The sequence below is a fragment of the Sturnira hondurensis genome, unplaced genomic scaffold (genome assembly GCF_014824575.4).
Source record: "Sturnira hondurensis isolate 20B ecotype Veracruz unplaced genomic scaffold, ASM1482457v3 Scaffold0009087, whole genome shotgun sequence".
In the NCBI taxonomy this organism is placed as follows: domain Eukaryota; kingdom Metazoa; phylum Chordata; class Mammalia; order Chiroptera; family Phyllostomidae; genus Sturnira; species Sturnira hondurensis.
The window spans coordinates 1339448-1365707 of NW_028081718.1; the positions used below are offsets into that span (position 1 = coordinate 1339448).

General features: G+C 39.7%; 1 pseudogene; it reads left to right on the top strand.

Moving 5' to 3' along the window:
• Positions 1 to 24795: 24795 nt before the first annotated feature.
• LOC118994039 (ubiquitin-conjugating enzyme E2 J2-like) lies at positions 24796 to 25449 on the top strand (annotated as a pseudogene).
• Positions 25450 to 26260: the final 811 nt, after the last annotated feature.

Below are 26260 nucleotides of genomic sequence, written 5' to 3' on the forward strand. Positions count from 1 at the left end.
TAATTTCCAAGTGTTTAGAAATTTTCCTGTTATTTTTCTGTTACTAAGTTCTAGTTTGATTCCAGTATAATTGGAAATCACACTCTGTATGATTTCAGGTATTTTACATTTATTGAGGGTTTTTCTGTGGCACAGGATTCCATCTGTCTTATTATATGGTGGTAAATGCTTGAGAAGAATGCATATTGTTGGATGAAATGTTATGTAAATGCCATTTAGATCTTGTTGGTTGATGGTGTTGTTAAAATCTGTATCTTCGATGGTTTTCCGTCAAAATTTTCTGTTAAGTGTTGAGGACAGGTGTTGGAGTCTCCAACTATAATTTGAGAGGTGTCTGTTCCTTCTTTCAGTTTTTGCCCTGCATATTTCGCAATTCTGTCCCTGATGCACTTGCACTGAGAACTGATACGGCTTCTTGACAGAGTGGTCCTCTCATTTGGTGGACTGGCTCTTTTATGGCCAATGCAGTTTCCCGCTCTGTCACTGGTAGATTTCTGTACCTTAAAGTCTGTATATTTTTCTTTACTCTGACATTTAAAAATATAAACTTTTCTCTAACATAAACATTGCCATGTTTTCTTTTAATTAATGTTTACATGGTATATCTTTTTGTATCCTCTTATTTTCAACCTGCCTATGTCATTATAGTCAAAATGAGTTTTATGTAAACAGTATGTAGTTGGGTCATACTTTTTAATCCACTATACCAATTTCTGTCTTGTAGTTGGTATATTTAAAACATTTATATTTAATGTAAGTATTAACCTGTTAGGAGTGAAGTCTGAAGTCTGTCTCTGTTTTTTATTTCTCTCTTTTCCATTACCTGCCTTCTTGTGGGTTGCTTAAACATTTTTAAAATAGTTTCATTTTGTTATATCTGTAGTGATCTTGAATTTATCATTTTGTATTGCATTTATAGTTGTTCCTAGAGAGAGAGAGAGAGAGTATAATTTGCATATGGACTGCTACATATATGAAATCACAGTTAGTGATGGTGCTGTTTTACCAGTCTGAGTGAAGTGTAGAAAGCTAGCCTCCTTTTATGTCCTTTACTGCTCACCATCTGTAATATAATTGCCTTAAATATTACCTCTGTGTACCTGGAGAGCCACATTAACAGTGTTATACTTTTTACTTCAACCATTAAACAGATTTGGAAAGCTCAAAAAGACAGGAGAGTTTATTGGACTTATATGTACTTCAGTGCTTCGCATTGTTCTTCTCTCCTGATGTCCCAAACTCCATCTTTTGTCATTTCTTTCTTCTTTAGGGAACTTCTTTTAGCCATCCTCTGAGAGTGTATCTGCTGGCAACAAATTCTCTTAGTTTTTCTTCATCTGAGAATGTCTTTATTTTCCCCTCATTCATAAAGCATATTTTCACTAGATATAGAATTCTAGGTTGACAGTTCTTTTGTTTCAGCCCTTGAAAAATATTGTACTACTTCCTCCTAATCCTCATGGTTCCTGGTGAGAAATCTGCTCTAGTCTGAGTTTGTTTTTTCCATAGGCAATATATTGTTTCTCTTTAACTGCTTTCAAGATTTTTTTATCCTCACCCAAGGACATGCTTATTGGTTTTAGAGAAAGGAGAAAGGAAGGATAAATAGAGGGAGAGAAACATCTGTTGGATGCCTGGCACACATGCCCTGACCANGACAGTTCTTTTGTTTCAGCCCTTGAAAAATATTGTACTACTTCCTCCTAATCCTCATGGTTCCTGGTGAGAAATCTGCTCCAGTCTGAGTTTGTTTTTTCCATAGGCAATATATTGTTTCTCTTTAACTGCTTTCAAGATTTTTTTATCCTCACCCAAGGACATGCTTATTGGTTTTAGAGAAAGGAGAAAGGAAGGATAAATAGAGGGAGAGAAACATCTATTGAATGCCTGGCACACATGCCCTGACCAGGGACTCTACCTGCAACCTAGGCATGTGCCCTAACTAGGAATCAAACCCGTGATCTTCCAGTTTACAGGACAATGCTTCAACCAACTGAGCCACATCAGACAGAGCAAGATTTTTTTTTTGTTTTAGGTTTTCAGATATTTGACTACATGTCTTGGCATGGCTCTCTTTGGGTTTATCCTATAATATTTAGATTTCATTCAGTTTCTTAAATCTAGGTTTATGTTTTTGGCAAATTTGAGAAATTTTCAGCCATAGTTTCATTAAATATTTTCTGTTCAACCTTTCTCCTCCTCATTCAGGGTCTCAGATGAGGTAAATGTTAGATTTTTTGTTATAGTCCCATGTGTCTCAGAAGCTTCACTCTATTCTTTTTCTCCAGTCTATCTTCTCTCTGTTGCTCAGATTGAGTGATTAACTGCTTCTTTCTCTGTTCCACTCCATTCTGTGGTTAAGCCCAGCCATTGAGTTTATTTGTTTGTCTACTCATTTATTTATTTTTCAATTTATTTAATTTTTTTCCATCACCATTTATCTCACCTATAACCTCTTCTACCCCCACCTAACCCTCTCATCCCACAATCACCACACTGTTGTCCACATCCATGAGTTCTTTCTCTTTTTTGTTTTTTTCTCAATCTTTCCACCCCACTGTTTCCCTCCTCCAGAGCTGGCAGGCTTCTTTCTACCTATGAGTCTGTCTTGATCTTGCCTGTTAATTCAGTGTGTTCATCAGATTCCACATATGAGTGAAGTTGTATGGTACCTATATTTCTCTGACTGGCTTATCTCTCTTAGCATAATGTACTCCAGGTCCACCCATGTTGTCACAAAGGGTACAATTTTCTTTTTTACAACCAAGTAGTATTCTATGGTATAAATGTATCATATTATTTTATCCACTCATCCACTGATGGACACTTGGGTTGCTTCCAAATCCTGGCAATTGCAAATAATGCTGCTGTGAACACAGGGGTGCATATATTCTTTTGAATTAGTGTTTCAGGTTTCTTCAGATAAAGTGCCAGGAGAGGAATCTCTGGGTAATTTCATAGTTCCATTTTTTATTTTGTTAAGATAACATACTGCTTTCCACAGTAGCTGCACCAGTCTGCCTTCCCACCGACAGTGCATGAGGGTTCTCCACAACTTTGCCAGTACTTGTGGTTTGTTGGTTTATTGATGACAGCCATTCTGACAGATGTGAGGTGATATCTTCTTGTGGTTTTAATTTTAATTTCTCTCATAATTAGTGATGTTGAGCATCTTTTCACATGTCTCTTGACTATCTGTGTTCTCTTTGGAGAAGTGTCAATTTAGGTCCTTTGCTAATTTTTCAATTGGAATGTTTGGGGTTTTTTTGTTTTAATGTTTTTATAAATTTTGGGTTTTAATAAGGGGTTAATACCCCTTGTCTGATGTATCATTGGGAAATATATTCTCCCATTCAGTGGGTTGTCTTTTCATTTTGTTGATGGTTTTTTGATGCTGTGCCCAAACTTTTTGGTTTGATGTAGTCAGTCCCATCTGTTTACTTTGTTTTTCTTTCCCTTTCCTGAGGAGCTATATCAGAAAAAAAAATATTGCTTGAGAAATGTCTGAGATTTTACTGTCTATGTTTTCTTCTAGGATATTTATGGTTTTGAGTCTAACATGTAAATCTTTAAGCCTTATTAGACAGATACATGAAAAAACAGTGAAACTAGACTACCTTCTTATGCCATACACAAGGATGAACTCAAAATGAATTAAAGACTTTAGTTTTTTAAATGTGTATTTTAGTCCTAAATTTTCCACTTAGTTTTCCTTTATACCTTCTATTTCTTTACTGAAATGCCCTATTTTTCACTTGTTTTAAACATATTTGTAATTTGCACACTGCAGCATTTTTATGTAGGTTGCTTTAAAATCCTTGTCAAATAATTCTAACACCTGTGTCACTGTGGTGTTGGTGACTATTGTCTTCTGTCAGTCATGATGAGATTCCCCTGTTTCTTGGTATGATAAATATTTTTTAATTGAAACATGATGATTATGCTATAAGATGTTAGATCTTATTTAGATTTTGGGTTTTATAATTTTTATTATTTTTTAAATCACAGTTGACATACAATATTACTTTTATGTGCACACCTTATTAGACATTATATAACTTACTAAGTGATCAACACTTAAATCTCATTTCCATCTGACATCATACATAGTTATTAGAATATTATTGATTGTATTACCTATGCTATACTTTACATCCCTATGACTATTCTGAAACTACCAATTTGTTTTTCATAATCCCTTCATTTTTCACCCATTCCCCCAACCACCCTCCCATCTGGTAGCCAACAATAGGTTCTCTGTATCTATTAACCTATTTCTGTTTTGCTTCTTTACTTTGCTTTTTAGATTCAATTGTTGATAGGTATGTATTTATTGCGATTTTTCTTCATATGATTTTTTTCTTCTTCTTAAAGAAGACTCTTAAACATTTCATGTAATACTGGTTTGGTGATGATGAACTCTTTTAGCTTTTTGTTGTCTGGGAAGACCTTTATCTGTCCTTAGATTTTTGCTGTCCTTAGAATTTGCAAAAATTGTAGATTTTTGCAAAACTAAAAATAATAGTTTTGCTGAGTAGAGCAATCTTGGTTGTAGGTCCTTATTTTTCATCCTTCTGGCTTGTAAAGTTTATGTTGAGAAATCAGCTGACAGTCTTATGGGAACTCCCTTGTAGGTAACTAACTGCTTTTCTCTTGCTGGTTTTATGATTTTCTCTTTATCTTTAACCTTTTGCATTTTAATTATGATGTGTCTTGTTATGGGCCTATTTGGGTTCATCTTGTTTGGAACTCTCTGTGCTTCCTAGATTTGTATGTCTGTTTTCTTCACCAGGTTAGGGAAATTTTCCATGATTATATTTGAAAATAGGTTTTCAATTTCTTGCTCTCTCTCCTCCTCCCAGCACCTCCATGATGCAAATGTTAGCACACTTGAGTTGTCCCAGAGGCTTCTTATACTATCCTGATTTTGTGTGTGTGTGTATTTTTTTTTCTTTTTGCTCTTCTAATTGGGTGTTTTTGGCTTCCTTGTATTCCAAACTGCTGAGCTGGTTCTCAGCTCCATCTACTCTACTGTTGATTCCTTGTAAATTATTCTTCATTATAGTTAGTGTATCCTTCATTTCTGAATTTTTTATGGTTTCCATGTCCTTTTTTATGCTGTTGAAGTTCTAAGTTCATTGGGCATCCTTATAAGCAGTATTTTGATCTCTGCATGTAGTAGACTCTTGTCTCCATTTTATTTAGTTCTTTTGCTGGAGTTTTGTTCTATTCTTTCATTTGGAACATGTTTCTTTGTTTCTTTATTTTGGCAGCCTCCCTGTGTTTGTTGCTATATATTAGGTAGAGGAACTGTATCTCCTGGGTTTGGTAGAGTGGCCTAATGTAGTAGGTGTCATGTAGGGTCCAGTAGCACAGCCTCCCTGTGTACCAGAGCTGAATACTCCAAGTGCACTTCCCTATGAGGGCTGTGTACATCCTCCTGTTGTAGTTGAGCCTCAATTACTGTTGGCACAACAGTGAAAGAGATCTATCCCTAGGCCACCTGGCTGCAAGGACAGGTTGTGTCCACTGACCACTGTGGAGAATCATCTGTGCACAACCCACCCCACAGAGCAAGACATACTTTAGTGGGGGGCTTGTGCCTGCCTAGTCTACCCTTTGAGTATGTCACTTGTTGGAGTGGTTAGGTGGGGCTGATGTAGTTTGAAGCTATCTACCAGGTACATTGGCTCTGAGGCCTTCCAGAGGTGCAGGGTGAAGTCAGCTGCCATCTGTGTTCTTCCTGGAGCCATCCAGAACAAGCTACAAAACAGTGTGCAAGTGGCTGCTACTTTTTCTGGGCTTGGAGGTGCCCAGGAGATGTGAACCAAGGCCAGCTGCTGCCAGAGCCAGGCCAGTGTCCACCTAACAAGAGGTATGTGGCACATCAAGGCCAGATGCTTCTTGTTGAGAGATTTTAGGAAATTTGAAGCATGAGACAAGACAGGTCTTAGCATGGAAATGTCACTGGAAACAGCTTTCGCAGGCTAGAAAGTTATATCAGGAGGGGTCTTAGGGAATCACCAGTATGGGCATTAGCCAGGCTGACAGAGAATCAGATATGACAGCTGCATGCTGGCTCTGTTGAGGAAGAAATAGTAGCCTCTGCCAGCACTTCTTTCTGGGAGAAAGCTGCTCCTCCAGCTGTTGTCTTGATGCCAGTCACTTCAGTTCCTCCCCATATGTCCCTGGTGCCTTTTAATCTGCTGCCTCAGCACTGGAGCTCAGAGTGAGTACATCCATGCATGGACCTTTTAAGAGGAATGCCTGGGACTCCAAAAGCTTTCCATCTTACTCAGCTCTGATCTCTGCTAGTTTTTACAGCTGGAAGTTTGGGGTATTCCTCCTTCTGACACTGGAACCCTGGGCTGTGGGGACCTGGTGTGGGGCTGGGACCTCTTACTCCTCAGGGGGAACCTCTGCAGTGGAGATGTCCCTGTGATTTTTATCCAGCACACTTGGGTGTGGGACTAGCCTGTTCTATGTCCCCACAGCTCCTACCAGTCTCAATGTTGTTTCTTCTTTGTATCCTGAGTTGTAGGACTTCCATTCAGCTCGATTTCAGGCAGTTCTGAATGATGCTTTTTCTATAGTGTAGTTGTCATTCTGATGTGGTTGTGGGAAGATTTGAGTACATTTACTTACTCCTCCATCTTGATCAGAGGCCTATATTTTGTATTTTAGCACACCTCCTCTGGTACTGCTTCAGCAGGGGGGTGAGAGGGCATTGCCTCATTAATACCAGGTTGGGGGAGAAGCCGAGAAGTCCAGGTTCTCCACTCTGTCCCCTTTGACCCTCCAGGCAGGGGGAAGGACTCACTCTTACTTCAGAACTGGCATGGGAGTTCAGTCCCCTTGCTAAAGCTCCCTGCCACCCTGGATATCACCCTGCCTGGAGGAGCAAGAATGCCTCATTATTACTCACCACATGGCCTTCACTGACACCTTGAGGGTGTGGCCTCTTTAATGCCGAGCAGTGGTTAAATTCCTGACCCTCCCTGACAGTCCTCCTCTGACAAGACTTCAGTGAGGAGGCACAGGGGTATCCTATTACTGCTGAATATTGAACTAGGTCCAGGCTTCCAGTGTGGCCTCCGCTGACTCAGCAGGGACAGAAGTCCTGGCTTTTCACTTGGCTTTTTCTGAAACCACCCCAGTAGTGAGGGCCATAGACTAGGGTACCTCATTACATGTGGAAAGAATGGAAGTCTAGGCTCTGTGCATGGCCTTTACTGGCAGGGGTGGACTGGGGCCACAACCTACTCTTTAGAGTTTGGTGAAATAAAGTGGTTATTTTCTAAAAGTTTTCTGTCTTTTTAGGCTGGCTCTTTCCTGGTCTTTTGGCCACAAGAGAACAGGTTTTGTTGAGGCCTTTAGTCAGTCTGCCTTTATCTCTCAACCTTCAGAGTCTTCCTGCTTGTTTTGTATAATTTCCAGGAATTTTGGTTGAACTTAACAGGAGGAATAGGAAAAAGAATATCTAGCCCATCTCTCCAGAAGCAGAATGGAAAATTCTTTTAAATATAATCAAATGTATTAAGCTTATTTTATAACTTTTAATTTTGAATGGTAGAAAGGATGTCCCCATTCCTAGCTTATAAAGAAATTTCCCTATAGAATTATACACCTGTATAATTTTATCAGCCAATGTCACCCCAGTAAGTTCAATAAATAAAAAGAAAATAAAGAGTATAAAATAAATTTAAAATAAATAAAAAGAGAAAGGGACCTACAATGTAAAAAACAAATAAATAAATGCATAAATAAAATTGTGACAAGTGAAAAATAAATTTCCCATGTATTTTCTAGTAATTTTATGATTTCATTTGTAAAGTTTAAATCTTTGATTTATTTGGAACTTAACTATCATGAGTACTATGGAGAATGAATCAAACTTTATATTTTTTCAAATGACTACCCAGTTTTTCCAACAGTTGCTGCTATTTAGGGTGTAGATACTTATAAGTATTATATCTTTGTTGTGAATTAGAGCCTTCAGCATTATAAAATGCTCTTCTTTGGCTCAACTAATAGTCTTTATCTAAATTCTATTGTTTTAGGCATTAAGAGTTCAACTTTGCCCTGGCTGGTGTAATTCAGTGGACTGAGCACTGCCCTGTGAACCAAGGGTCACTAATTTGATTCCCGGTCAAGGCACATGCCTGAGTTGTGGGCCAGGTCTGTAGTTGAGGGTATGTGAGAGGCAAACACACATCAATGTTTCTCTTCCTCTCTTTCTCCCTCCTTTCCCCTCTCTCTAAAAATAAATAAAAAAATACTTTTTAAAAAAGAGTTCAGTCTCTAATTTGGGGGCATTTTTTTTGCATTTATCTGGTAATGCCTTTGCCTATTTTATTATTTTTAGCTTTCTGAATTTTTGTTTTCAGCTTTCTATAGTGTGCAGCATAGAGTTGGGCTTTGTGATCCATACAAAATCTCTACTAAAGATGAGTTAAACATTTTTATGTTTGTGGATATGAATTATATTTATTCTTACTTCTGCAAGAATAAGAATAAATATTTTATATTTGTAATTATTTTATTAAATAATTAAATAATAACTTTTATATTTTAATTATTTTATTTTTATTTTAAAGTATATTTTATTGATTATGCTATTACAGTTGTCCCACTTTTTTCTCCCCTTTTCCCACCCTGCACCCCCGTCCCTACAATGTTCCCTTCCTTCTTAGTTCATATCCATGGATCATATACATAAGTTCTTTGGCTTCTCCATTTCCCATACTATTTTTAACCTCCCCCTGTCTATTTTGTGCCTAATTATGCTTCTTATTCCCTGTACTTCCCCCCCCTTCTCCTTCCACCCCTTCCCCACTGATAACTCTCCCTGTGATCTCCATTTCTGTGATTCTTTTCCTGTTCTAGTTGTTTGTTTAGTTTGTTTCTGTTTTTGTTTTTTAGGTTCAGTTGTTGATAGCTGTGAGTTTGTTGTCATTTTACTGTTCATATTTTTATCATCTTGTTTTTCTTAGATAAGTCCCTTTAACATTTCATATAATAAGGGCTTGGTGATGATGAACTCCTTGAACTTGACCTTATCTGAGAAGCACTTTATCTGCCCCTCCATTCTAAATGAAAGCTCTGCTGAATAGAGTAATCTTGGGTGAATGTCCTTGCCTTTTTATGATTTCCAATACTTCTTTCCTGTAAGCTTTCTTTTGAGAAATCAGTTGATGGTCTTATAGAAATTCCTTTGTAGGTAACTCTCTCCTTTTCTCTTGCTGTTTTTTAGATTCTCCCCTTATCTTTAACCTTGGGTATTGTAATTACAATGTGCCTTGGTGTGAGCTTCCTTGGGTTCTACTATTTGGGGACTCTGAGCTTCCTGGACTTGCATGTCTAGTTCCTTTCCCAGATTAGGAAAGTTTTTTTCATTATTTGTTCAAGTAAGTTTTCAATTTCTTGCTCTTCCTCTTCTCCTTCTGGCACCCCTATGATTCAAATGTTAGAATATTAAAAATTGTCCCAGGGGTTCCTAAGCTTCTCCTCATTTTTTGAATTCTTGTTTCTTTATTCTGTTCTGGATGAGTGTTTATTTCTCCCTTCAGTTTCAAATCTTTGATTTGAGTCCCGATTTCCTTCCCTTCACTGTTGGTTCCCTCTATATATATGTTTTAATTCACGTTGTATAGTCCTCACTTCTTTCTGTACTTTGCAGCTATACTCAATCATTTCTGTGAGCATCTTGATTACCAGTGTTTTGAATTCTGCATCTGATTGGTTGGCTATCTCCTTGTTGCTTCATTCTTTTTCTGGAGTTTTGATCTGTTCTTAAATTTGGGTCATATTTCTTTGTCTTGTCACACCTGTTATATCATATGGAGTGGAGTCTTACGTATTTGCCAGGGCAGGGAACCGTCAGGTCCAGCCCTAATTATTTACAATAATTTTGTGCTACTGTGAACATTGGGGTGCATAGTTTCTTTTGGACTGGTGTTTCAGGGTTCTAAGGATATAATCCTAGCAGTGGAATTACTGGGTCAAAATGCAGGTCCATTTTTAGTTTTCTGAGAAAATTCCATACTATTTTCCTTAGTGGTTGTACAAGTCTGCAATCCCAGCAACAATGAACTAGGGTCCCCTTTTCCCCACAACCTCTTCCACACTTGTTGTTTGTTTCTTTGTTTATGATGGCCATTCTGACTGGCATAAAGTGGTATCTCACTGTGGTTTTAATTTGCATCTCTCTGATAGCAATTTTGACAGCAATATTGACAGTCTTTTCATGTGTCTCTGGATCCTCTGTCCAGAGGAGATGTCTTCCTTGGAGAAGTGTCTGTTCAAGTCCTTCACCTGCTTTTTAATTGGATGTCTTCTTAGAGTGGAGTCATGTTAGTTCTTTGTATATTTTGGAGATTAAACCTTTGTCTAAGATATCATTGGCAAATATGTTTCCCCATACAGTTGGTTCTCTTTTTATCTTAATACTGTTTTCTTTAGCTATGCAGAAGCTTTTAATTTTGATGAGATTCCATTTGTTTATTCTTTCCTTTATGTCCCTTGCTCTAGGGGACATGTCAGTAAAAATGTTGCTGCATGAAATATCTGAGATCTTCCTACCTATGTTCTCCTATAGGACTTTAACGGTGTCACAGCTTATATTTAAGTCTTTTATCCACCTTAAATTTATTTTGGTGTATGGTGTAAGTTGGTGCTCGAGTTTCATTTTTTTGCAAGTAGCTGTCCAGTTCTCCCAACACTATTTGTTGAAGAGGCTCTTTTTACTCTATTTTATGTTGCTGTCCCCTTTGTCAAGTATTAATTGCCTGTAGAAACTTGGGTTTATTTCTGGGCTCTCTGTTCTGTTCCATTGGTCTATATGTCTGTTTTTATGCCAGTACCAGGCTGTTTTGATTACAGTGGCCTTGTAATACAGTTTGGTATCAGGTATTGCGGTCCCTCCTACTTTGTTCTTCTTTCTCAAAATTGCAGCTGCTATTCAAGGTCATTTATGGTTCCATATGAATTTTTGAAGTGTTTGTTCTATGTCTGTGAAATATGTCATTGGTGCTTTAATAAGTGTTGCATTGAATCTATAAATTGCTTTGGGCGGTACGAACATTTTGATGATGTTAATTCTTCCAATCCATGAACACTGTATATGTTTCCATTTGTTTGTGTCTTCCTTGATTTCTTTCTTCAGTGTTGTGTAGTTTTCTGCATACAGGTCTTTTACCTCCTTGGTTAGGTTTATTCCTAGGTATTTTCTCTTTTTTTTCTATATTGAATGAAATTTTTTTCTTGATTTCTGCTTCTGCTGTTTCATTGTTGGTATACAAAAATGCCTTTGATTTCTGAATATTGACTTTGTATCCTGCTGTTTTGCCAAATTCATTTATTATGTTGAGCAGCTTTTGGGTAGAGTCTATAGGATTTTCTATGCACACTATCATGTCATCTGCAAACAGTGACAGTTTTGTTTCCTCCTTCCCGATTTGGATGCCTTTTATTTCCTTTTCTTGTCTGATTGCTGTAGCTAAAACTTCCAATACTATATTGAATAGAAGTGGTGAAAGTGAACAACCTTGTCTTGTTCCTGATCTTAATGGAAAAGCTTTACACTTTTGTCCATTGAGTATGATGTTGGCTGTAGGTCTTTCATATATGGCCTTTATTATATTGAGGAATGCTCCCTCTATTCTCACTTGGCTGAGTGTTTTTAATCATAAATGGGTGTTGTACCTTATCAAAAGCCTTTTTCCACATCAATTGATATGCTTCTGTGATTTTTATATTTGCTTTTGTTTATGTGATGTATTACATTTTCTGATTTGTGAATATTGAACTATCCTTGCATCCCTGGGTTGTATCCCATTTGGTCGTGGTGTATGATCTTTCTGATGTATTGCTGGATGCGATTTGCCAATATTTTGTTGAGAATTTTAGCATCTATGTTCATCAGCAATATTGGCCTGAAGTTTTCTTTCTCTGTTGTGTCTTTATCTGGTTTGGGGATTAGGATGATGCTGGCTTCATAAAAAGAGTTTGGGAGTCTTCTATCATTTTGGATTTTTTGGAATAGTCTGTGAAGAATAGGGGTTAGCTCATTCTCAAATACTTTGTAGAATTCTCTTGAGAAACCATCTGGTCCAGGGCTTTTGTGTCTCATGAGGTTTTTTATTACTACTTCAATTTCATCTGTTGTTATTGGTCTGTTCAGGCTTTCTGTTTCTTCTTCATTGAGTTTTGGAAGATTATACTTTTCTAAAAAATTGTCCATTTCACCTAGGTTTTCCAATTGGTTGGCATACAGTTCTTCATGTTAATTTCTTACAATCCTTTGTATTTCTGTGGGGTCAGTTGTAATCTCTCCTCTTTCATTTGTGATTGTGTTTATTAGGGTCCTCTCTTCTTTTCTTGATGAGTCTGCTTAAAGGTTTGTCTATTTTGTTTACCTTTTCTAAAAAGCCATCTCCTGGATTCATTGATCCTTAGAAATGTGCTTTTAGTCTCTATGTCATTTAATTCTGCTTTGATCTTGGTTATTTCCTTCCTTCTACTTGCTCTGGGCTGTCTTTGTTGTTGTTCCTCAAGTTCTTGTAGGTGTAGGGTAAGGTTGTTTGTTTGAAATGTTTCTACCTCTTTTAGATAGGCCTGTATTACTATGAACTTCCCTCTCAGGACTGCCTTTGCTGTGTCCCATAAGTGTTGGGTTGTCGTGAGTTAATTTTCATTTGTTTCCAGAAACATTTTGATTTCTTCCCTAATTTCATTCTTGACAAATTCGTTGTCTAATAGCATGCTATTCAATCTCCATGATTTTGAGTGCTTTGGGTTTTTTTCCTTTGGAGTTGGTTTCCAGTTTCTGTCCCTTGTGGTCAGAAAAATTGCTTGGTATGATTTTAATTTTCTTGAATTTGTTGAGGCTTGTTTGTGGTCTATCTTTGAAGGTGTTCCATGTGCATTTGAGAAGAATGTGTATTTAGCTTCTTTGGGATGAAGGGCTCTGTATATATATCAGTTAAGTCCATTTCATCCAGGGCGTTGTTCAATGGCGCAATATATTTGTTGACATTTTGTTTGGAAGATCTGTCCATTTTTGACAGTGAGGTGTTAAAACCCCCTACTATAATTGTGTTGCTGTCAATATCTTTGTTGAAGTCCTCCAAGATGTTTTTTATATATTTGGGTGCTCCTATGTTGGGTGCATATATATTTACAATGTTTATGTCTTCTTGGTGGATTCTTCCCTTGAGTATTATGAAGTGACCTTCTGGGTCTCTCTTTATGGCCCTTTTTTTGAAGACTATTTTGTCTGATATGAGTATTGCTACCCCGGCTTGTTTTCTCCTGTCCGTTTGCTTGAAAAATTTGTTTCCAGCCCTTCACTTTTAGTCTGTGGTGGTCTTTTGTCCTGAGGTGGGTCTCTTGTAGGCAGCGTATGTGTGGGTTATGCTTTCTTATCCATTTGGCTGTCCTATGTCTTTTGATTGGAGAATTTAATACATTTACATTTGAGGTTATTATTAATAGGTACTTATTCATTGCCATTTTTGCACCTGTGTTCCTCTCTGTCTCTCTATTTTCCTTAAAGCAGAACTTTTAGTATTACTTGCAGAGCTGGTTTGGTGGAGGTGTATTCTTTTAGACTTCTTTTGTCTTGGAAGCTCTTTATTTGGCCTTCTATCTTGATTGAGAGCCTTGCTGGGTAAAGAAGACTTGGTTGCAGGCCTCTGGTTCCCATTACTTGGAATATTTCTTGCCATTCTCTTCTTGTTTGGAGCGTTTCCATTGAGAAGTCAGTAACTAATCTTATTGGGCCTCCCTTGTATGTTACTTCCTTTTTCTCCCTTCCTGCCTTTAAGATTCTGTCTTTGTCTTGGAATTTTGCCATTTTAATGATGATGTGTCTTGAAGTGGGCCTCTTTGGGTTCCTCCTGATTGGGACTCTCTGTGTTTTCTGGATTTGTGTGACTTTTTCTCTCATCAAATTAGGGAAGTTTTCCCTCATTTCTTTTTTGAATAGATTTTCTATCCCTTGCTCTTCTTCTTCTCCTTCTGGTATTCCTATTATACGGATAGTATCACATTTCATGTTGTCTTGTATTTCTCTTAATCTTTCTTCATTTTTTCTGAGCCTCTTTTCCATTTCTTGCCCTTTCTGGGTGTTTTTTTTTTTTTACTTTGTCCTCCAAGTCACTGATCTGATCTTCTGCTTCATAGAGCCTGCTTTTGATTCCTTCTACTGTGTTCTTCAATTCAGAGATTGTATTCTGCATTTCCTCTTCACCCTTGCTGATAGTTTCAATTTCCTTTTTCATGTTGATATAGTTTGCAATGAGTTCATTGTAATTCCCCTGTAGTTTCTGGTAGCTCATTGTGAGCTCTTTGAACTTCCTGATAACCAGTGCTTTGAATTCAATATCTAATAGTTGATTTGCCTCTATTTCATCCAGCATTCTTTCTGAGGCTTTCTCCTTTCCTTTTGTTTGGGGATTGTTTCTTTGTCTTCCCATTGTTCATGAGACTCTTCTTGTTGACTTCAGCATCTTGAATTGATTTGTTCTGGCTCCCTGGGTTTATGGTGTGAACTTATGTGGTAGAATACCTGTAAGATTCAGTGGTGTAGTCTCCTTGACCTCCCAAGCTCACTGGTCTTGGGCTGTCCTTTATGTTAGCTCTGTGTTTGTCTTTGGGTTTTGGTTGTTTGGGGGTCTTTCTTTTGTGGGTCCTTCCCACTGTCTGGTTAACTGATGGTCCCTCTGTCCACCTCCTATTTTAATTTGTTGTATTAGTGAGGGCAGGTTGTGTTGAAGCTAGTTTTTCCATGTGTACAAGGTTTTGAGTACTCTCTTTTGCTCTTGTTCAGTTGTTTGTACTGGGTAGTTTTTTCACTATTAAGTTGTATTTCCAGATATGTCTTGAATTGAGGTTTGTGTAGTTTCCACTCCCTCCTTCACCTTCTTCTGTTGTTATCTGTTGGTGGTTCCTTTGTTGTTGGGTTTCCTGTTGCAGTGGGTATCCTGGTGTTCACCACTTCCACCTACTCTTTTTTTTTTTTTTGATCAGTTGGAGAGGGAGGCAAAATGGTTTATGACAGCAGGAGATTATTCTATGATATTTACAGTAGCAGCCAGTAGAGAAGAGATAGGAGATCATTAGGCTATGTATAGTGTTAACCATAATCTTCAACCCAACTATCCACTTTTAAGAAAGGATAGACAGAAGATAAGACTCTTATTGGGGAGGGAAGACTTGTGAGTTGGACCTAAAAAGCAGTGATGTAGTGGGAGGTCAGATTCTGAGTTAAGGTGAGAGGAAAGGATAGTAAATAGGTGCAGTGTGTAAGAGAATAGAGTTAACCACTATAGTAATAGAGTTCAGGAAACTGTGAAGTGGGCTAAGATCTGGGAGGGGTGTTGTGAAGTATTTATGATTGTATAGAACAGCTATTATTTACAATAATATTATAGCAACAATCATATGACAGAATTGATGTGATCTGGATAACATGAATATCCCTGTTCATGTAGAGAACTTTGAGTAGTGTGCTGAAGGATCACAAGTGACGTGAAGGATAGTAAATTAGCAATACGCTGTGGAAGAGAGAACAGGGGAAACCTGTTAAATGATACAGTATAACCAGCCAAGGCAAAGAAGACTATACAGAAAGAGGAGAATACAAAGATACTATTAAAATAAAAGATGTATGAATAATGAAAACAATAATAATACAAATAGGCTTCTCTGCTATAGCAAACTGAAATTTGTCTCTCTGTCTCTACTGTTCGGATGCCTGGTCTGTGGGTCCAACTCTGGTCTTTTCGCAGTTTCAAGTTGTTTGTCTCACTCATGGGTAAAAGAAAAAGAGAGAAAAAAAGAGGAAAAACGGCAGGGCAGGAGAGGGGAGGAAGAAGCAATAAGTTTGGAAAGAAAGGAAGACGGAATAAAACAAGAAAGAAGGAAAGAGAAGAAAAAGGTATTGAAAGATAAAACAATAATAAAATTAAAAAAATAAAAGATTACTTTTAAACAATCTCTTGTTGGTTTCAAACTGGCCAAAGCAGTTTTTCTAGTCTCGCTGGCTGCAGCAAGCTGAGGGGCAATTTGTGTGGCCTTTCTCCCTTCCAGATGTGTACTCAGGCAGTCCTGCAAGCACTCGCCTCAAGAGCTAGTCTGGCACCTCTCCCCAGTGCCCCTCGCAAGGGATCCTGGTCCTCTTTAGAGCACTCTTTCCCTGGGGGTCATCGCCTTGGGCTAGGGTGCGGGGGAGCGCGCCCCGCCAGGCTGCCTGGGTCTCGCAGGTTTGGGCACAAACTCTTCCCAGTGCTATGAGGGAAAGCAAGGCCTTCCACCCAACCTCAGGATCACTGCCAGGCTGGGTGGAGAGTAGGCTAAGCAGTTGTCACAGGAGAATCCTTCAAACGGTTTACTTTTTGATAAATACCTCTTAATCAAGCCTGCTGCTCAGTACAGCCCAATTCTCCAGCCAGACCAGTGACTATCAGAGTCAGAGCCCAACACTGCACCTCTCGATTCTCCCAAGCCAGCGACCCCAGGCTCGGAGGGTGATCACGGCCCTTGTGTTTGCCTCTTTGTTTTTATTCCCCTCTCTGCAACTTCAAGCAACCAGGACTCTCCCAGTGCTGCTCAAACCTTGCTTGTCCAGAGAGGGAGGGAGGGGGCTGATGACCCAGCCTTCTTCCAAGGACCCTGCAAGCCCAGGGCTCCCAGAGAATTTATGGTAGACTGGCCAGGTGCCGGGCACGAACCAAGGCTACAGCTGCCCCTGTCTCTGCTCTGGTCCCTAGGACCCTACCTGTTCTTTTTCTAGTTCCCTGAGGTGTAAGGTTAGAAAGCTCATTTTAGATTTTTATTGTTTCTTGAGGTAAGGCCTGTAATGATATGAATTTCCCTCTTAGGATTGCTGTGTCCCATAGATTTTGAGTTTTGTGTTCTTGTTTTCTCTTGTTTCAAAGTAACTTTTGATTTTTTTTCCTTGATCTTNTCTGCTCTGGTCCCTAGGACCCTACCGTCCTGCAGCCATCTCCTTACTGTCTGGTTTTTCAATGTCCACTACAATTTCTGGTTTCTTATTTTCACATATGCTGGGGTACTGTTGGCTGTTTGCTCTGTGCTTCCATAGATCAGCCATGTTTTTCTCCCATGTGTAGGGGGAAATGGAATCCACTCCATCCTACTCCGTGGCCATCTTCCTCAGTTCCAGTATGGATGTTTTAATGGTGTTCTTTCTATCCATGAACATGGTATATTCTTCCATTTATTTGTATCCTATTCAGTTTCTTTCTTCACTGTCTTATAATTTTCCAAGTACAGGTCTTTTGCCTCCTTGGTTATATTTATTCCTAGGTATTTTTCTAATGCAATTGTAAATTGAATTGTTTCTTAACTTCCCTTTTTGAGAGTTCATTTTTGGTGTGTTAAAATGCAGCTGATTTCTAGATATTTATTTTGGATCCTGCTACTTTACTTATTTATCAGTTCTAGTAGTGGTTTTTTTTAATGGAATCTTTAATGTTCTCTGTACACAGTATTATGCCATCTGAAAAAAATTACAGTTTTACTTCTTTCTTTCTCAATTAGATGCTTCTTATTTATTCTTTTTGTCTGATTGCTGTGGCTAGGACTTCCAGTGCTATGTTGAACAAGAACGGGGAAAGCAGACATTCCTGTCTTGTTCTCCATCTTAAGAGAGATGCTTTTAGCTTTTACCCATTGAGCATGATGTTGGCTCTGGGTTTGTCAAATATGGTCTTTCTATGTTGAGCTGTGTTCCCCCTAATGACACTTTGCTTAAAAATTTTATCATAGTGGGTGCTGAATTTTTTCAAGTGCTTTTTCTCCTCTATTGGTAGATCATATTATTTTATCCTTCATTTTTATATGGTATATCACACTTATAGATTTGCAAATATTGTACTAACCTTGCATCCTCAGAATAAATCCCACTTGACAATGATGTATGATCTTTTTGATGTGTTGCTGGACTCAGTTTGCCAATAGTTTGTTGAGAATTTTAGCCATCGGGGATATTGACCTATGATTTTCTTTCTTCGTAGTGTCTTTATTTGGTTTTAAAATTAGGATAATGCTGGCCTCATAAAATGAGGTTGAGAATTTCTCTCCTCTTGAATTTTTGGAATGGTTTAAGAAGGATAGGTGTTAGTTTTTCTTTGAATATTTTTTAAAATCTCACATATAGAGCCAACCAGTCTAGGAATTGTTAGATTTTTTTTATTACTGCTTGGATTTCATTACTTGTTATTGGTTTGTTCAAATTTTCTGATTCTGCTCGATTCAGTTTTGGAAGATTGTGTGTTTCTAGGAACTTATCCACTTCTTTCAGATTGTCCAATTTGTTGGCATATAGTTGTTTATAGCATTTTCTTATAATACTTTATATTTGTGGTGTCAGTTGTCTCTTCTCTTTAATTTTTTATTTTATATTTTTGGGTCCTCTTTCTTTTTTTCTTGATGAGGTTGGTTAAAGGTTTATCAATTTTGTTTATCTTTCAAAAGAACCAGCACTTGGTTTCATTGATATTTTATATTTTATATATTATAGACTATTTAATTTATTTCTGCTCTTATCTTTATTATTTATTTTCTTTTACTCACTTGGGCTGTTTGTTGTTCTTTTTCTAGTTCCCTGAGGTGTAAGGTTAGAAAGCTCATTTTAGATTTTTATTGTTTCTTGAGGTAAGGCCTGTAATGATATGAATTTCCCTCTTAGGATTGCTGTGTCCCATAGATTTTGAGTTTTGTGTTCTTGTTTTCCCTTGTTTCAAAGTAACTTTTGATTTTTTTTCCTTGATCTTGTTGTCAACCCCTTCATTATTTAGTAACAAGTTGTGTAGCCTCTATGTGTTTGTATATATTTCAGTTTTTTTGGTCTGACCCCTCCTTCCCACACCCCCTTTACCCATGCCACCTGCTTGTCCTAGGGTATCTCAAATCTGCACCCCGCCTTCCACATCCTTTCCCTACTAAATGTCTCACTGGACTCTGTCCCTGGGACAGCCTTGTCCTCCCCATTCTACCTCTATGAGCAAAGGCCTCACTCTGTGTGGCATGGAGCTCGCCCTCTAAGCTGGAGGCCCTGCCTGTTCCTCCCCACACTTTGTATTCTAGCTGCTGCCCCATCAGCTCGATGCCTGGAATGGGCTTCCCTCTCTCACCTCTGTGTTTTTTCTTCAACTGTCCCTCCTCCTGTCCCTCCTCCTTCAGCCACTTCACCTGTCAAACCCAGATTGTCAGGCTGGCTGCTTGCTTCCTTGAACCACCAGCAAGTTCAGCCCCTGGGAGCAAGGGCTGGGTCTGTCTTCACTACAGTCCCATTTCAGAGCTGAAAATAGTAAGTGCTCAAAAAATATTTGCCAAGGAGTTATCAAATGAACTGATTTACTCTCTCTTCCTTTCCCTCATTTTCCTTCTACTGGTCATAATACAGAACCAAAGAAATGTGTTTAATTAGCTTGGGGTGGGGGGCAGGGGCATCCAGCACAGGGAATGTCACTGTCTCTCTCCGTTCATGACTTGATGGCAAATGATTAGGACAAAAAATATTTGCCCCTTAGAAAATGAAATAAATTGGGTTTGACTCATATAAGGGTTTAAACTGGGTTTTATTTTTCATGTCCCAGTGACACTTGATATTAAAATAGTCCCACTCTGTCACATGACCTTCAGTATGTCCAAGAAGAACAGGTGTCCCAGGGACCCTTCTTCAGGGTGTTAAGCAAGTGAGAAGAGATTGTTCTGCTCCATCTCCTGGGGCCTCTGCCCTCTGTGCCTTCCCAGTTGGATTAGATGGAATCCACTCAGAACATCTTGATTTCCCAGACAGAGTCCTTGCCCACGACCACAGCCTTTGTCTCCAGCATTATCGTGGAGCTCTTCTGAGCATTGACTCCTCAGATAAAGTCCCAGGTTCACCAGAATCACCCTGAGGACAGAGACCGAGGAGACCCAGGCCTGTAAGGGACTGTTTCAGGGCTGCAAACACACAGCCACAGCCTGCTGACCTGGAAACTGGAAGCATATGCTGAATAATCCAGGGTGAACTTGGGTATGACGTTGACAACTTTTTCTATTTCAGACCCTTCATTTCCTTCTCATGACTCTGAACTTCTGGTCATCCAGTGGTGGTGCGTCCTCTCTGAAACACTATGGATAATGATTACATTCACATTTCTGGGCTGTGGTAAGTAACAACACAGACAGTTTTCTGGAGTTAGTTAAATAAAGATCAGATGGAACAAAGATGGTCAGACCATGAATTCCAGTAGCTGGATGCCAATGGCATCTGTGAAGGGAATCCTGCAGCCTTTTCTGTGGGCAAGTTTCCCTTTCCCCATGGAAGGTGGCCTCCACTGCCCTTGCAGGAAGCCCAGCTGGGAAAGGGCCTTGCCCCAAGCTCCAGAGAGATCAGCTTCCTCCTGAGGAAGCTTCCTCTTGAGGGCTTTCCCACCCTCACATTCTGCGTTCCTGACACTCAATCACAAGAAAGTCTGCACTGTTTCCTAAGCACAGAACTTTCAGGCTACTGCCCTGGAACCTCCTGTACTTCAGGGAGTCAGGCGCTGTGGGTGAATGGGAAACAGCTAAGCGAAGTCTTGGGAAGCTGGCCTAAGTTATATGTCTGCTGCCTGCTTTTCATGGTGCCTGGGACAAAGGGTTGCCCCATAATGACCACCTCTTTTTTGAAGGTGAGAAGTGATCCTGCAGGCTTAGAGGCTAAGAAACCTTGGTCAAAGGAGCTAGCCAGCTGGTGAGCTTGAAGTAACTCAGAGTCTCAGTTACTGTGCATTGAATAACAATGCTTAGGACAGTTCTTGAGGGGCCAAGTGGGAAAGTGGTCCTTTGCCCCATCTATTCTGAAAGCTGATCAGAACAGTTACCCCTCCTGGCTGTGAATTCTCCCCCTGCCCCACTCCATGCAATGCAACAGACACCTGCTGAATAGCAATGTTATATATACTTCTTCTCACCGGAGCAAACACAGCAGGAATGTGTAAGGATTAAGAAGTACAGTCTCTAGACCCTCTAACAAAGCCAGTGGTTTTCAAATCTGCCTTGACATGGCTCTAACCATCTTTCCCCTCCAACATGATACCTTCAGTAATTTATTACCTGCAGGAAAAATCCAAAGCTCTTGGTGATTGGCAGCCCAAATTCTCCACAATCTGTGCTTGACCTCCCCTCCCACTGCTCAGCAGCTTGAGCCTGAACCCCAGCCAGTCTGTGCTCCATACCATCCCTCAAACAGCCTGGATTCCCTTTGATGATCCCTCCCCTGGCCCACCCTAAGCTGCACGTGTGCTAATACTGGAGAACAAACACAACCCTTCGAGGCACAGTGAAGTTGTATTTGGGATGAGAAGATGAGAAAGGGCTAGAAATACTCTCCCAGAGGAGGGAGAGCTCTTCAGACATTGCTGGGAGAGGGCAAAATGGTTTCACGCCTGGAGAGAAGAGCTGGCCACAGTTGCAGACACACGTGCCCTTTCCTGCCACTGTCCATTGCTGGAAAGCAGCTCTACACATGCTGCCACATGCACACGCTCAGCACACAAACAAGAGTAGTCATTTAGGCATCCCTGTAAGTGATTGCAACCATCCCAAGTGACCCTCAAACGGTACATGCCCCACCCCACCCCAGGGGCTGCTAAGACTGTGGATGATAACAAGGGGCCTCTCTGTGGATGGCATGAGAAGATCTCCAGGATGTATTGGTAAGTATATAGCATGCCACCCTTTTTGGGAAGTGAAAATTTAAATATATATTCATACATAATTGCATAAGGAAACGCTAGAAGGAGAGACAAGAATCTAACAGAAGTGGTTAGCTAGAGGGGGGAGGGAAAAAAGAGTGAATGTATCTTCCACTTGAAAATTAAACATCATTTTTAAAAGGATTATACCCACACAAACATAAAACATTTTTAAATTCAGCGACCACAACGACATGGAAAGCTGGGCTCCACTTTGATCCATGGAGTCCCTGCGTGTGCCTTTTCTCCCCTGTGGGAAGCTTCCTTGAGAGAAAGCATCTCCTCCTATTGACCTTTGTGGCTCTAGGACCAAGCACATGGTATGCATTCAACAAATATGCATTGATTAGATTGCTGTTGTGTGAAAACTGACAGCCACAGATGAAATGCCAATGAAGGCGCCAGTACACACTATTGGGATTGTTCACTTTACTTAGTGAGCATCACCATAGTGACAGGAGATGGGGAGGGGGACTGGTGTGGGGGGCAGGGTGAGGAAACTGCACTGTGGTTGCCAACAGAGCAGCCAGGGACCAAAGGCCTCTTTGGTAAAGCCTGGACCATGTTTCAATGAGGGGCTCCTGGCTGGCTTGAACTTGAACTTTAGACTTTGGGGGATTTTATTGTAAAGCTTTATTCATTTTAACAGCAAATGATGGAAATGTTTAAATGTTCATTATCCCTTAGAATGTGCAGCTAAAATATAAGGGATGTGGTTTTCTTGACATTTTTTTCTTTGCTGATTAAAAAAAGGAAATGAAATCTGCTTTATATATAATTTGTCACACATGTAAGACATCCAACTTTGTAAGCACTCCAAGTCTTCATTAACTCTGCTAAAATATATTTACATTAAGAAATCTCTCAGCCTTAATGTCGTTAGTTTTAAACTTCCAAACTTGGTTGCTTTGCTAAAAATGCAGATTAGAGCCAGATGGAGGACCAAATACCCCCATTTGACCTCCCTCCTAACCATAATCCCATAAGTGACAAAAAAATTCTTTAATTAGAAGAAGAAGAAATGGGAGAGAAAATAAATCCATAATGTCATGGTGAAACCAGGAAGATCACCATTCCTGGACCACAGTTTTTATCCCCAGCTAAATCCAAGCACATGGATACCTGGTCTTGTGGCAAGGCCATACATACACACCCCAGGGTCCTAAGAAGAACAGGGAACTTATCCCTCTCTCAAGTATAGAGTTCACCCCACCCCCAGAGTCATCAGTGGCATGATGCATCAAAAATGAAAGCTAATAGAAATGCTTAGATATAGAGATGGACAGAAGGCCAAAAATCCCAAAACATTATGAAAAGACATTAAATAAAGAAGACCAACAAAAGGAAAGCAAGAGAAAAAAAACAAAGAAGGCATTATGAAAGCTATAATTTCCCTCTTGTGAGAGATGTGAGAGAATAATTCATCCATAAAAGAGTAATTGCAAATAGTAAAATATGAAGATTAACTTTAAAATCTCAATGGGTGGATGAATACCAGAATAGTCACAGCTAAAGGGAAATTAGTGACATGGAAGATCAAAACAAAGAATTCTCCTAATGCTCAGTGTGGAAAGACAAACTAATTAAAACTATGGGTTAAAGGTAATGAGATGTGGAGGATAGACCTAGAAATTTCAACATCTGTCTAACAGGGGTCCTCAAAATAGAGAATAGATAAAATGGGAGTAAAGAAGTACTCAAAGAGCCATGGCCAGTGTGGCTTAGTTGGTTGGAGCATTGTCCAGTAAGCCAGAACTTCATGGGTTTGATTCCTGGTCAGGGCACATGCCTAAGTTGTGGGTTCAGTGTCAGGTCAGAGCATTTATGAGAGGCAACCAGTCAATGTTTTTCTCTTGCATTGATGTTTCTCTCCCTCTCTCTATCCCTCCCTTCCCCTCTCTCTAAAATCAGTGAGCATGTTCTCAGGTGAGGATTAAATAAGTAAATTTAATAAATAAATACATACTCAAATAAATCATGGGATGGTGGGTGGGAATGCCAGAGCTAAAGAACTGTAACAGCCTTCAGACTGATAGAGTTCACTGAATACTAAGCAGAGTGAATAAAAAGAAAATAGAATTTAAAACTCTAGACACTTTGTGGTAAGATCTTGGAACATCAAGGATGAAAGGGAAATATTACTATCTTCCAAAGAGAAAAATTGGGTTATCACAATTAAAGAAAAACCAGCTTGACAACAAACTTTTCTATCACTAATGCTGAATGCTAAAAGATATTTGAGCAATTTCTCTAATGTTCTGAAGGAACATTATTTTAAACCTAGAATTATTTTAAACCTAGAATCCAATACCTAGCCAAACTAGCATTCAAGTGTGGGTGCAAAATAAAGACATTTTCAAGCTTGAGTAGGCGCATCCGTCTTATAAACTTCCCCAAAGAATCCAAGAAATTACAAGATACAGAATACAATAAATAATGGAGAGGGAAATGGAATAAAAACTCAGGACTGATGTATTAGGGTTTAAAAAGAAAGGCAAATTTCAATCTGGAATTAAAATGTCCAGTGAGCTCGGTGAGGTGGGGAGCTGGGTGCTCCACGTGCATGTGCTGCTGGCTGCTGCAGGGCTGCCATGCTCTGAAAACACTTTAGGATTTTTAATAAACTGTGCTGATTTACTGAATAACTGGACTTGTACAGCAGTTTTGCTTTTTAAAGTTAATAAGCATTTACAATTCCAAAGAAGCAGAGTATACACTCTTGTGAGGTGCACATGGAACCTGTAGTGTTTACAGTAGCCAAGAGATAGAAGTAACTAAAGTGCCCTGTGATTCACGAGTGGATAAAGAAGATGTGGGTGTCTTGCAAGCTGAGGTGGTGGTGCTGCAGGCTCAGTCTGGCGGATTCTCCTTCAAGACCTTAGCAAGCCCAAGGGTGATGGTGGTGCATACACAGGTTGGCAGAGGTGAGCAATAGCAGCAGCCCAGCAATGGAAACAGGACTGCCTTTGCATCCCAAAGACCCAGAGCCTTGCATCTGTGCCGTGCCCCTCTTTCCAATATTCTTAGATAGCAGTGTGTGGTCTGAGGCCCTGAGATGACTCCTTATAAAGGTGACTATTACCACAGAAAACTGATTTTTCCTGGAGAACTTCCTTTTAAGCCTCCTGATATTTATAGGATAATCCCCAATGAAAAATTTAAGGGTAATGAGGCTGTATCTTCCTTTCTATTGTGGATTTCCACTCACACACATGGAACCTGGCCTGGTCCCTCCCCACCATCCTAACTGGGCTCCTGAGCCTCACGGTGGAGAAGGGCCCCATCCTGGCCAGTGTAGAGACTTTGCGCTTCATGAAAATACAACTGGCTGCACACAGCTTAGCATTTACTTTAAGAGACAAAGTCTGTTGTGAATTATTTCCCGAAGTAGTAAAAGAAACTAAACAGAAACAGAAACCACAAGGCAAGCTCGGCAGCAGACCCCAGGTGCTCCCCCAGCCAGACGTGGTTCCAGACAGGGAGCAGGTTCAGCTCAAGGGCTGTGTGCCAGAGCCAGGCCACACATCATAGGGCTCCAGCCGACCAGCCAGCACCACAGTCTCCCTGGCTGGCCGGCTGGAGCCCCATGATGTGTTCGGCTGGGGGGCACCCTGGCAAACTTGTTTGTGCAGTTGGGTTTACAGGCTTCGCATACCTGGTTAAGTGCATGCCAAGAAACATAGTACAAGAGTGAGGCACACAGGCAGGTGTGGTCAAAACCAAGGGATGCCGGGCCCAAGCTTGATGCTGGCCTAGCTTGATGTGCCTACCACGAAGCATAGGCAGACCCCTCTGACCCCTGGGGTTGGCTCTTTAATAACGTTTAAGAGGAGAACAAAAACCAAAGTGTGTGGTTTGGATTTGGAGCATACACCAGGATCTAGTGCCCTGTGCTTGCCCTAGGTCTTCCTGGGGGCTGTGGAGTTTGGGTGTGGAGGAGGGGAGACCTCATTCTTTAGCTGTATAGCTTAACCCCTTACTGTCTTTCAGACCTGTTTAGTAAACCTGTTTTTGTATTTCATTAGACTTAGTCACTTAAAAACATAAAACTCAATGCCTATCAAAAATAAAAATAAAAAGACGTGGTTCATATATACAATGAAATACTACTCAGCTGTAAAAAGAATGAAATCTGACCATTTATGACAGCATGGATGGACCTAAAGGGTATCAGGCCAAGTGAAATAAGTCAGACAGAAAAAGAAAAATACCATGTGATCTCACTTATATGTGGAATCGAAAGAATTAAATAAATGTACAAACACAACAGAAACAGACTCACAGATACAGAGGACACTTTGATAGTTGCCAGATAGGAGGGGAGATGGGAGCCTAGATGAAAAGGGTAAAGGGATTAAGAAGGACAGATTGATAGTTTCAAAACAGACACAGGGATGTAAAGTACAGCACAGGAAATCCAGTCACTAATATTGTAATAACTGTGTGGTGCCAGGTGGGGCCTAGACTTATTGGGGCAAATCACTTTGTAAGTTATATAAATGTTT